At 41.3% G+C, this 11,898-nt stretch overlaps 1 pseudogene; it reads left to right on the top strand.

The window, feature by feature from the left end:
- The first annotated feature begins 76 nt into the window (after positions 1 to 76).
- LOC139361860 (large ribosomal subunit protein eL39-like) lies at positions 77 to 466 on the top strand (annotated as a pseudogene).
- The last annotated feature ends 11,432 nt before the right edge of the window (positions 467 to 11,898 follow it).

Here is an 11,898-nt window from a genome sequence, read left to right as displayed (position 1 = left end):
AGCAGTAACATTACAAGTTGTGTGAAGTAAACTTGGGAATTTCTGAAAGAAGGAGCATTTGTTAAATACACTGTCTTACTTACTCTCTCTTCCTTTCTCTGCCATCGTGGTGTGTGCTTGACTCTGCTTCTCACCATGTCTTCTCACAAAACTTTCAGGATTAAGCGTTTCCTGGCCAAGAAACAGAAGCAAAATCGTCCCACTCCCCAGTGGATTGAGATGAAAACTGGTCATAAAATCAGGTAGAACTTCAAAAGGAGACATTGGAGAAGAACCAGGCTGGGTCTATAAGGAATTCCGCGTGAGATGGCACACATATTTATGTTGTGTGAAAGTCAAGACCACCTTACCAAGTTAAGCTGAAAATGTTACCGCTATCTGGATAGTTGGACATGTTTTATTGGGAATATATTTTTTCTCTCTGTGTGTGCTATGAAGGCACTGGTTGGCTGGGTTCAGTAATAAATACGTGAGGCCTTTCATTTCTGTCTCTACATATAAATATAAATATATATATACTGTCTTACTGCTGGATGCAGGGGCTCACGTCTGTAATCCCAGCACTTTGGGAGGCCAAGACAGGAGGATTGCTTGAGGCCTGGAGTTCAAGACCAGCCTGAGCAACATATCGAGACCCATCGCTACAAAAAAGAAAAAAAAAAGGAAAAAAAAGAAAAATTAGCTGAGCATTGTTGCACACACCTGTAGTGCTAGCTACTCAGGAGACTGAGGCAGGAGGGTCACTTGAGCCCAGGAGTTTGAGGCAGTCAGCTGCAGTCAACTATGATTGTGCCATTCTGCTCCAGCCTGGGTGACAGAGCAAGACCCTGTCTTTAAAATAAATAAATAAACTGTCTTATGCCTATGTAGTAGAAATGAAAATGTAAGAAGAGTGACTATCAATTGTTTTTGTAAGTTGTGGCACTTTCAAACAGCCATTTTAGGAGACTATCCTTACTGTTCAGATGGGATGTCTTCCGACCCAGTGTTACAGCACCTCAGGCCATCTGTCTAGGACACCTCCTCTATCTGCTCTGTAGATCCTACCCACCCCATCTTGCTGTCTCAGGTAACTGCCTGAGAGTTGTAGATCTTGACTGGACTGGCTTTTATAATTATTTCCCCAGCCTTCACTCCTGGCTAATATCTTTAGTTCCTAAATCTTTAATCCACAGCTGCATGCCACTCCCTCACCCCAAGGCTGGGTTAGAACAAGAGTCCTAGAGCAGGTTGCCTGAATGCTGAAGAAGTTTGGACAAGCCCAACTGTCAACTAGATATCTCCCTGAAGAGGTATCAAAGTCAACATGTTCAAAATGGAACTCACTAACCTTTCCTCCAGAATCTTCTTTGATCATCGACTTAGTTTAACTGGAATGTCTCAGAGAATTTCTTTTCCTGTGTGGTTCCAGGTTAAATTTGGCCAAGAAGGGAATCTTAATATTTAAAACTTAGGGGTTTATATTGGAATGCTATCATCATCCAATGAGTTCACCCACAGATGCCGAAGTGCCTAGCAGGTTTCTGTTTGTCCTTTGTTCCCCACTACTCTACCTCCAGGTTTTCCTCCAGCTCCAGGTCTTGCTGACCAATAGCAGCCCCAGGCCTATTAGCTGGCACCTGTCTGTGGGCCCACAGAAGCAAACATTTCCTCTAGACTTCCCTATCAGCTTCTCCTTCATGGTCCAGTTTGGGCATCTGGTCTGGATGTCCCTGGCTTCTCAGACTGACTGGATGGGGACTTCCCTGATGCCCCAACTCGTCTTCCCAGATGTTTAGTTGACCAGCTTCTCCCACAAACTAATTTTAACAATAAATCCTTTTTTCCACAATGCCTAGGGTTCTGCTTTACTGATTGAACCCTAGCTAATACAGGGACCGCCATCACCCCATCCTCCTTTCCAGGATATGTGAAATTGATCACCAAGACCTGTCAGATCTCTCTCTCTCTCTCTGTTTATTTTATTTATTTATTTATTTTGAGATGGATTCTCACTCTGTTGCCAGGCTGGAGTGCAGTGGTGCAATCTCGGCTCACCACAACCTCCTGCCTCAGCCTCCTGAGTAGCTGGGATTACAGGTGTGTGCGATCACACCAAGCTGACTTTGTACTTTTAGTAGAGACAGGGTTTCACCATGTTGGCCAGGCTGGTCTCGAACTCCTGACCTCTGGTGATCTGCCCACCTCGGCCTCCCAAAGTCCTGGGATTATAGGCGTGAGCCACAGTGCCCAGCCAGATCTCTCTCTTCAATATCCCTCTACCCACCCACTTGTCTCCATCCCCAGTGCTATCTCATGGTTCTAGGAGGTGAAAATATCTTGCCCAGATTTCCTAACTGCTCAATTCACTTCCAGTCTGGTTGCCTCTCAGTGTGTTCCCCTTAGAGCAGTCAGAGGAGGTGATGTCCTGACTGAGGCCCATTACTAGCTTGCCCTTGTCCTTGGGATAACCTCCCTAATGTGTTTGACAAAGCTCTGTCTCTATTGGCGTCTGCTAACTTCTCCAGCTCCATCTGTCAGCACTGCTCCTTCACCCCATGCCAATATTATGTAGAGTCATTAGATAAATCGTTGCCAGTTTGGTATTAGATTATTATAACCTGAATTTTTCTTATTTATTGCTTTTTTAAATCACACTGAGCATACAGGCACTGCATATTAATATCTAGCAGTTGGCCAGGCACGGTGGCTCATGCATGTAATCCTAGCAATTCGGGGGGCTGAGGCAGGCAGATTGCTTGAGCTCAGGAGTTTGAGACCAGTCTGGGCAACATGGCAAAACCACGTCTTTACCAAAAATACAAAAATTAGCTGGGTGTGGTGGCGCATACCTGTGGTCCAAGCTACTCGGGAGGCTGAGGTGGGAAGATGGCTTGAACCTGGGAGGCAGAGGTTTGCAGTGAGGTGAGATTGTGCCACTGCACTCCAGCCTGGGTGACAGAGTGAGACCCCATCTCATAAAAAAAAATATATATATATATATATATGTGTGTGTGCGTGTGTGGTATATAATATATACACACACATATAAACATATATATATTTGTGTATATATATGGCAGCTGCATTATCTCCATGCCACCGTAGATGTGGGAGAGAATGAGGCATCTCCTTCAGGCAAGTGCCTAGTGCCTGTAAACCCCGTCTCCCTAGAGTGGGGTCAGGCATCTCATAGGGTGGCTGTGGTGTTCACATCACATTTCCACATGCAGCTATCAGGCTGGATGGTGGTAAGGATAGTGGAAAGACCCCTTACAGAAGTTAACTGGTGACTTACTGTAAACTTCTTTTTAGAAAGGCAAAAATAGAGAAAGCATAGTTCTGAGATGCTTCCCAAGAGTGAAGATGAGTATATCTCTACATAGATTCTCAGCAGATTGTTTTCTTCCAAAGTGTATTTGTTGTGTGTTAATTTTGTTTATTAATTGATCGATTATTTATTGTATTGACTTAAATAAAAATGTTGTATTTTTTATTTATTAGATATCCAATTAATGCATTCTCCTTTTAAAAATATTCAAATAATACAGAAGTATGCAGAGGAAAAATAGAGGAAACCGCTGCCAAAAGTAGGGTGTGTATTATTCCAGACTGAGTTTTATGTATTTTTATATACACATGAAAACGTACATGCTATCCATTATTAAATTTAGGTATAATTTGCATAAAATCCATTGCTCAATTTTTAAATGTACAACTTGAAAAATTTTTATATAGGAACTTACTTGTAGACTCCATTAAGTTTTGTTCGTTTTTTGTATTTTCTTTTTTTGTTGTTGTTGATATGGGGTCTTGCTCTGTTGCCCAGGCTGGAGTGCAGTGGTGCAATCTTGGCTCACTGCAAGCTTCGCCTCCCGGGGTTTACACTATTCTCCTGGCACAGCCTTCTGAGTAGCTGGGACTACAGGCGCCTGCCACCACGCCTGGCTAATTTTTTGCATTTTGTTTAGTAGAGATGGGATTTCACCGTGTTAGCCAGGATGGTCTCAATCTCCTGACTTCGTGATCCACCCGCCTAGGCCTCCCAAAGTGCTGGGGTTACAGGCATGAGCCACCACGCCTGGCCGTTTTCTGTATTTTCTTTAGTAAATTCACAACATAATTACAATATTATTCTGTAAATGTTTTATTTCACTTACCAGTATGGAATAGGGATCTTTCAAGTCAGTACTTATCAACCTACCTATTCTTTTTAACCACTGTATTATATTCCATAGTGTATGTAAAGATGTAACATGGATTATTTAACCATTTATCTATAATAATGAAAATTTTTTTTGCTGTAACAATATTTCATAAGGAAAAGAAATATGGTAACTCAGTAAGGTAGAGGATCACATAATCAATGTACAAAAAACAAAACAATTAATTTGAAAATATAAAAGCAAAAATAACCTATTAGATATTATAAAAAATAATTTAACTAAGAATAAACAAAAAAAGTTTGAGTGAAAAAAATGCATATGAAAAAAGCTATAAAACTCTACCAAGAACAAAAAAATATGAATAAAGGCAAAGACTCATCTTGTCCTTGGATCAGAAAACTCAGTATTGCTGGGCGCGGTGGCTGATGCCTGTAATCCCAGCACCTTAGGAGGCCGAGGCGGGTGGATCACCTGAGGTCAGGAGTTCAAGACCAGCCTGGCCAACATGGCGAAACCCTGTCTCTACTGAAAATACAAAAATTAGCTGGGTATGGTGGTGAGTGCCTGTAGTCCCAGCTACTCAGGAGGCTGAGACAGGAGAATCACTTGAACCCAGGAGGCGGAGGTTGCAATGAGCCGAGATCACACCATTGCACTGCAGCCTGGGTGACAGAGCAAGACTCTGTCTCACAAAAACAAAAAACAAAACAAAACAAAAAACCTCAGTATTATATAAAGTTACCATCAAAGGGGGAAAAGCAAACCATCCACAGGGAGAAGATATTTACAACATGTATATTGACAAATAACAAAGTATTCAAATTCAAAATATGTAAAGATATAAATAACTCAAGCAAATCAACAATGGAAAGACAGACAGTCCCTTCTCCCCAAAAGTTAGAAGACCTGATAGACATTTCACAGAGGAAATAGAATTATTTATACAATAGATTATCATACCTCAGAGGAAAGAATCACTCCTACTACCCACAACATTAAAGAATATCAGGAAGTACATACATATTGACCAAAAGAACTGACAACATTGAACCTACAGAGGAAGATTCCATACATGTGAAGTCCATTAAGTTGCAAACTAAATACGTTGTTTAGGATGCAAATGAGTGTGATAAAACATTAAAAAAAAAAAAAAGTAATAATAAACCAAAATCCAAAATAGCACTTATGTCAGAAAGGCCAGGAAAAGAAATGTGATTGAGGCCTTCAAAGTAGAGCTGATTAGATGATGGGTACATTATTCGTCACAGAATTGTTATTATATTTTACAGATATATTTTCAAAGTTACTTTGTGCCTATTGTTTTTTAAATGATGGAGGCAGCATTGTTTATAGTGCTCAAAAATAAGTGACTGGTTGACTAAATGAGTCAAAAATACAATGGCATATTACATAGCCTATTCAAATAATACATATTTATTTATTTAGAAAGAAATCCACTGAATATTTTTTCATGGAAAAAAAAGCAGACCAGGTTCGTCGCGGTGGCTCTCACCTATAATCCCAGCACTTTGGGAGGCCGAGGCAGGTGGATCACGAGGTCAGGAGTTTGAGACCAGCCTGGCCAACATGGTGAAACCCCGTCTCTACTAAAAATACAAAAATTAGCTGGGTGTGGTGGTGTGCGCCTGTAATTCCAGCTACTCCGGAGGCTGAGGTGGGAGAATCACTTGAACCTGGGAGGCGGTAGTTGCAGTGAGCTGAGACAGCACCACTGTATTCCAGCCTGGGTGACAGAGGAAGACTCCGTCTCAAAAAAAAAAAAAAAGAAAAAAAAGAAAAAAAGAAATATGATGAGCCCATTTATGTAAAATTGAATAGGGGCATAAACAAATAACTAAAATAATGTTTATCAAACCACAAATATTAGTTTTATCTTTGTAGGAGATTTGTACTTTCTTCTTTTTGCTTACATATACATATACATATATGTATACATATGAGAATGTATTATTTTCCTTAAATAATATATTTTCAAATAAATCCATATCCCTTTTCACTTTTTTACATAAAAACCTTCGCATTGCCCAGGCTGGAGTGTGGTGACACAATCACAGCTCACTGCAGCCTCGATCTCCTGGGCTCAAGCAGTCCTCCCACTTTCAACCTCCTGAGTAGCTGGGACTACAGGCACATGCCACTGTGTCAAGCTAATTTTTTGTTGGTTTGTTTGTTTGTTTTTCCTTCACATATTTTATTTTATTCTATTTTTTGAGATGGAGTTTCACTCTTTTTGCCCAGGCTGGAGTGCAGTGGCCCGATCTTGGCTCACTGCAAACTCTGCCTCCCGGGTTCAAGTGATTCTCCTGCCTCAGCCTCCTGAGTAGCTCACGCCTGTTAATCCCAGCACTTTGGGAGGCTGAGCTGGGCAGATTACTTCAGGTCAGGAGTTTGAGACCAGCCTGACCCACATGGAGAAACCCCATCTCTACTAAAAAAAAACAACAACAAAAACCAGAATTAGTCAGGCATGGTGGCGCATGCCTGTCATCCCAGCTACTCAGGAGGCTGAGGCAGGAGAATCTCTTGAACCCAGGAGGTGGAGGTTGGGTGAGTCGAGATCATGCCTTTGCACTCCAGCCTGGGCAACAAGAGAGAAACTCTGTTTCAAAAAATTAAAAAAATAAAAAAACAATTTAAAAGGAAAAAAATCATAAAAATGTACTTGCTTCTTATTAAAGTGGAAAAAACTAAGCAAAGTCAGGCTCTGATGTGAAAGTGTTCTTTTCCTCCTTCCTCAATCCATCACCCAAAGATAGACTCACTGGAAGACATGAAACATTCCAATATGGGTCCGAAAGCAGTTTTATTATATGTCACATATACTCAAACTATAGAAACGATTTTTTTTTAAAAACTTTTTTTTTAAATTGAGATGGGGTCTTGCTATGTTGCCCAGGCTGGCTTCAAACTCCTTGGCTCAAGCAATCTTCCCGCCTCAGTCTCCTGAGTAACTGGGACTACCAGCATGTGCTACAGCATCCAGCTGAGACTATTCTGTCACCTGCTTTTTTACTTACCAATGTGAGTATGCAAAAAGTTATCTAATACTTTCTCTATTGATGGACATTTAGTCTGTTAACAGCATTTGCCTTTTGCAAACACTGCTGCAACAACAACAACAAAATTTGCACATGTATCTATTAGATAAACTCCCTGTAGTAGAATTCCTCTGTCTGTGAATAAGTAAATTTTGAATTTTTCAGATTCATTCAACAACACTTTATTGAGGATGTACTATGCGCCAGGCACTGTTCCATGGAAGAAAAATTGACAGGCCAGGCATGGTGGCTCACATCTGTAATCCCAGCATTTTGGGAGTCCAAGGCAGGAAGATGGCTTGAGATCAGAAGTTCAAGACCAGTCTGGGGAACATAGTGAGACCCCCATCTCTATAAAAATACAAAAATTAGCCTTGCATGGCAACATATACCCATTGTCTCAGCTTCTCAAGAGGCTGAGGTTGGGAAGACAGCTTGGGCCTGGGAGGTCAAGGCTGCAGTGAGCCATGATTGCACTACTGCACTCCAGCCTGGGCGACTGAGTGAGACCCCGCCTCAGAAAACAAAATGAAAAAAAAGAGAGAGAGAGAGAAAATGAAAAGACAAGCCACAGACTGGGAGAAAATATTTTGTAAAACATACATCTGATACAGGACTTGTATTGAAAATATGCAAAGAACTGTCAAAACTCAATAAAAAACACAACTCAATTTTAAAATGGGCATACAATCTAGATAGGCACTACACAAAAAGACACGCAGATGGCAAATAAGCAGATGCAATGATGCTAATAATGTATGTCACTAGAGAATTGCAAACTAAAACAAAGAGATACCACTACACACCTATTAGAATGGCTAATCCAAAACACTAGCTACAGCAAAGGCTAGTGAGGATGTGGAGCAACAGGAACTCTCATTCATTACTGGTGTGAATGCAAAATGGTATGGCTACTTTGAAAGACAGTTTGGCAGTTTTTTGCAAAACTATACATAGAGTAACCATATGATCTAGCAATGCTACTTCTTGGTACTTATCCAAATGAGTTGAAAATTTATGTTCATGCTAAAACCTACGAACAAGTGTTTATAGCAGCTTTCTTCATAATTGCCAAACTTGGAAGCAGTCAAGACATCCTTCAGTAGGTAAACAGACAAACTATGGTACATCCATACAATGGAACGTTGCTCAGTGATAAAATAAATAAATAAATAAATAAATAAATAAATAAATATAAATAAAAATAAGCAGGCACGGTGGCTCAGGCCTGTAATCCCAGAACTTTGGGAGACTGAGGCAGTCAGATCACCTGAGGTCAGGAGTTTGAGACCTGCCTGACCAACATGGTGAAACCCCATCTCTACTAAAAATATAAAAATTAGCTGGGCGTGATGGTGCATGCCTGTAATCCCAGCTACTTGGGAGGCTGAGGTAGGAGAATCGCTTGAACCCCGGGAGGTGGAGGTTGGAGTGAGCTGAGATCATGCCAGTGCATTCCAGCCTGGCGACAGATCAAGACTCCGTCTCAAAAAAAAAAGAAAGAAAGAAATGAGTTGTCAAGCTCCCAAAAGACATGGATGAATCTTAAGTGCACTATCTATGAATCTTAAGTGCACTATGAATCTTAAGTGCACTTAAGTTTCACTATCACTAAGTGAAAGACGCCAACTGAGGCTGGGCATGGTGGCTCACGCCTGTAATCCCAGCACTTTGGGAGGCTGAGGTGGGTAGATCACCTGAGGTCAGGAGTTCGATATCAGTCTGGCCAACATGACGAAACCTTGTCTCTACTAAAAATACAAAAATTAGCTGGGCGTGGTGGTGCGGGCCTATAGTCCCAGCTACTTGGGAGGCTGAGGTGGGAGGATCACTTGAGCCTGGGAGGCAGAGGTTACAGTGAAGCAAGAGTGTGCCACTGCATTCCAGCCTGGGTGACAGAGTGAGACTGAAAAAAAAAAAAAGGAAGAAAGGAAAAAAAGAAAGAAAGAAAAAGAAAAAGAAAGAAAGAAAGAAAGAAAGAAAGCCAGCCAGCCAATTGGAAATAGCTACGTACTATATAATTCCAATTATATGACATTCTATAAAAGGCAATACTATGGAGACAGTAAAATGATCAATGGTTTCCAGGGGTTCAGGAGAAGGGGATGAATAGGTGGAGAACAGGAGATTTTTAGGGCTATAAAACTATTCTGTATGATAATGTAATGGTGAATACTTGTGACACGTTTGTCAAAACCCATAGAATGTACAACACAAAAAGTGAACTTTAATGTCAACTGTGGACTTTAGTTTATAATGATAGTATTGGCTTATCAACTTTAACAAATGTACCACACTAATGCAAGATGCTAATAAGGGAAAGAAGTGGTGGGAGGCAGTGAAGGGTATATTGGAAATGTCTGTACTTTCCGCTCAAATTTTTTGTAAACCTAAAACTACTCAAAAGTAAAATTTATTAATTAAAGTGGTGTGTGTGTTTGTGCGTGTGTGTGTAAGTAGGACATTCTAAGAAAATATCTTTCTGGAAGTGCATCTAGTAATTTCCCCCCCTAATTCATATCTAAAACAGATACACATAAACAGTGAATGTTGTAGGAAATTAGAAGACAGACCACTATCTTGGGAAGGATAACAATGCAAGAGAAGAATTCCTTTAAGATGGTTATTTCAATTAATTATTTTATATACTGAGCACCTACAGGGGTAGGCACTAGACATACAGGCCAACAGCAGGTCTCTGTGCTTGATGAGCTCAGTGCCTGTCACGGGGAAGACAGACACACAGATGCACTACTAGATAATAACATTATCAGTGCTGACCATGTGCTGCGCTCTTTCTAAGCATTCCACCCACATTGTCTCTCAACCATACAACAACCCCACACACAGGCACTAATAATCTACTTTACAGACAAGGACCCTAAAGCTCTAGAAAGTGACTTAACTTTGCTGCAATAAATGGCAGAGCCCAGGTGTGTTGGCCTGCAAACAATGTGTCAGAAACTGCCAAACTGTCTTCCAAAGTGGCTGTAAAAATCAATTCATTTTGGAAGAAGAGGACAATCAGTGATACACTTGCTTAGATGTTTCTTTCACATTATTTGAAAGCGTTGAACTTCAAATACATTCACAAATTTTAATATCTGATTCTCACTCTTCTGTTCTTGCCTTTCCTTTCTTTCACTGGAATAAATTCTTTTTTTTTTTTTTTTTGGGTGCAATGGCCAGATCTCAGCTCACTGCAAGCTCTGCCTCCCGGGTTTATGCCATTCTCCTGCCTTAGCCTCCTGAGTAGCTGGGACTACAGGCGCCCGCCACCTGGCCTGGCTAGTTTTTTGTATTTTTTAGTAGAGATGGGGTTTCACCGTGTTAGCCAGGATGGTCTCGATCTCCTGACCTTGTGATCCGCCCGTCTCGGACTCCCAAAGTGCTGGGATTACAAGCTTGAGCCACCACGCCTGGTGGAATAAATTCTTTGACTTGTCATCCTTCCAACTGCAGGACAATCAAATACATATGGCTTAATGGGAAGGTGGTCAGATTAGAAAATAATGAAAGTCAATCTCTCCAGTAGGGAGCCCTTGTTTGGCTTGAAACTGCCCATCAAATTCAAGTTTCTTACATGTTCCACAACTATGATTGTGAAAGTCAAGGCAGCAGGCACCAGACTGTGTGGAAGAAAGTTATATTTAGTATTCCTTTCGGAGTTGTCTCTTTGGATATCGCCGAGATTCTGGTACAGGCTGTTACTGTTTGAGGGCTTCTGGGCCTGCGGCAGAGAAGGAGTGGGTGGTTTGCTGACAGTTCTTATAAATACCCCCAGTATTTATTTAATGGCAGAAACACACAGAGAGAACACACAGAGCATTAGAGGAGAGAACATAGCTTAGCTCCATTCATCCCCTGGGCCCAGGACCAAGCACTTCTAATCTGTTCTGAGGAACTGCTTCTGGGGCCAGCTGCAGCCCTGTGTCTGGGGAAGTCACCTGCCTGCTTGCTGAAGGAGGAAGGAAGGAAGGAACAGGGAACAATGAGGCCCTTGTAAAAAGCCAAGTTTTGCTTTTTTTTTTTTTTTTAAGTTTATTTTCTAACCATGTCACTCCTCTGCTTAAAACCTTTCAGTAGCTTTCCACTGTTTCTGGAATAAAGGTCAAAGGTCCTAATATGATGAGCAAAGTTCTGTAGGGCCTGGCCAAAGCCTGACTCTTCAGCCTAATCTCTTCCCACTTTCCCATTCATTAACATTCCTCAAACGTAATCCACACTCTGCCCACCTCGGGACTGGACATGCTATTCCCTCTGCTCAAAGGCTTTTCTCTCCACTGGCACTCAGTTAATTGTAACTCATGCCTCATTTCTCAATTAAAACCTCATTTCCACAGTTGAACTTCAGCATCATCAGAAAAGTGTTTCCTGACGCTTCACAGGAATCCTCCACACTTTGTCAAATGCCTCCACAACTCCTTATGCTTTGCATTGATTCGAGTTTTTTGTTTTATTTTATCATATTTTATTTATTTATTTACTTACTTATTTGAGACAGAGTCTTGCTCTGTTGCCCAGATTAGAGTACAATGGCATGATCTCAGCTCACTGCAACCTCTGCCTCCCAGGTTCAAGCGATTCTCCTGCCTCAGCCTCCTGAGTAGCTGGGATTACAGGCATGCGCCACCATGCCTGGCTAATTTTGTACTTTTAGTAGATACGGGGTTTCTCCATGTTGGTCAGGCTGG

This window comes from Macaca nemestrina, chromosome 2, assembly GCF_043159975.1.
Source record: "Macaca nemestrina isolate mMacNem1 chromosome 2, mMacNem.hap1, whole genome shotgun sequence".
NCBI lineage: Eukaryota > Metazoa > Chordata > Mammalia > Primates > Cercopithecidae > Macaca > Macaca nemestrina.
This window is presented reverse-complemented; position numbering and strand designations above follow the sequence as displayed.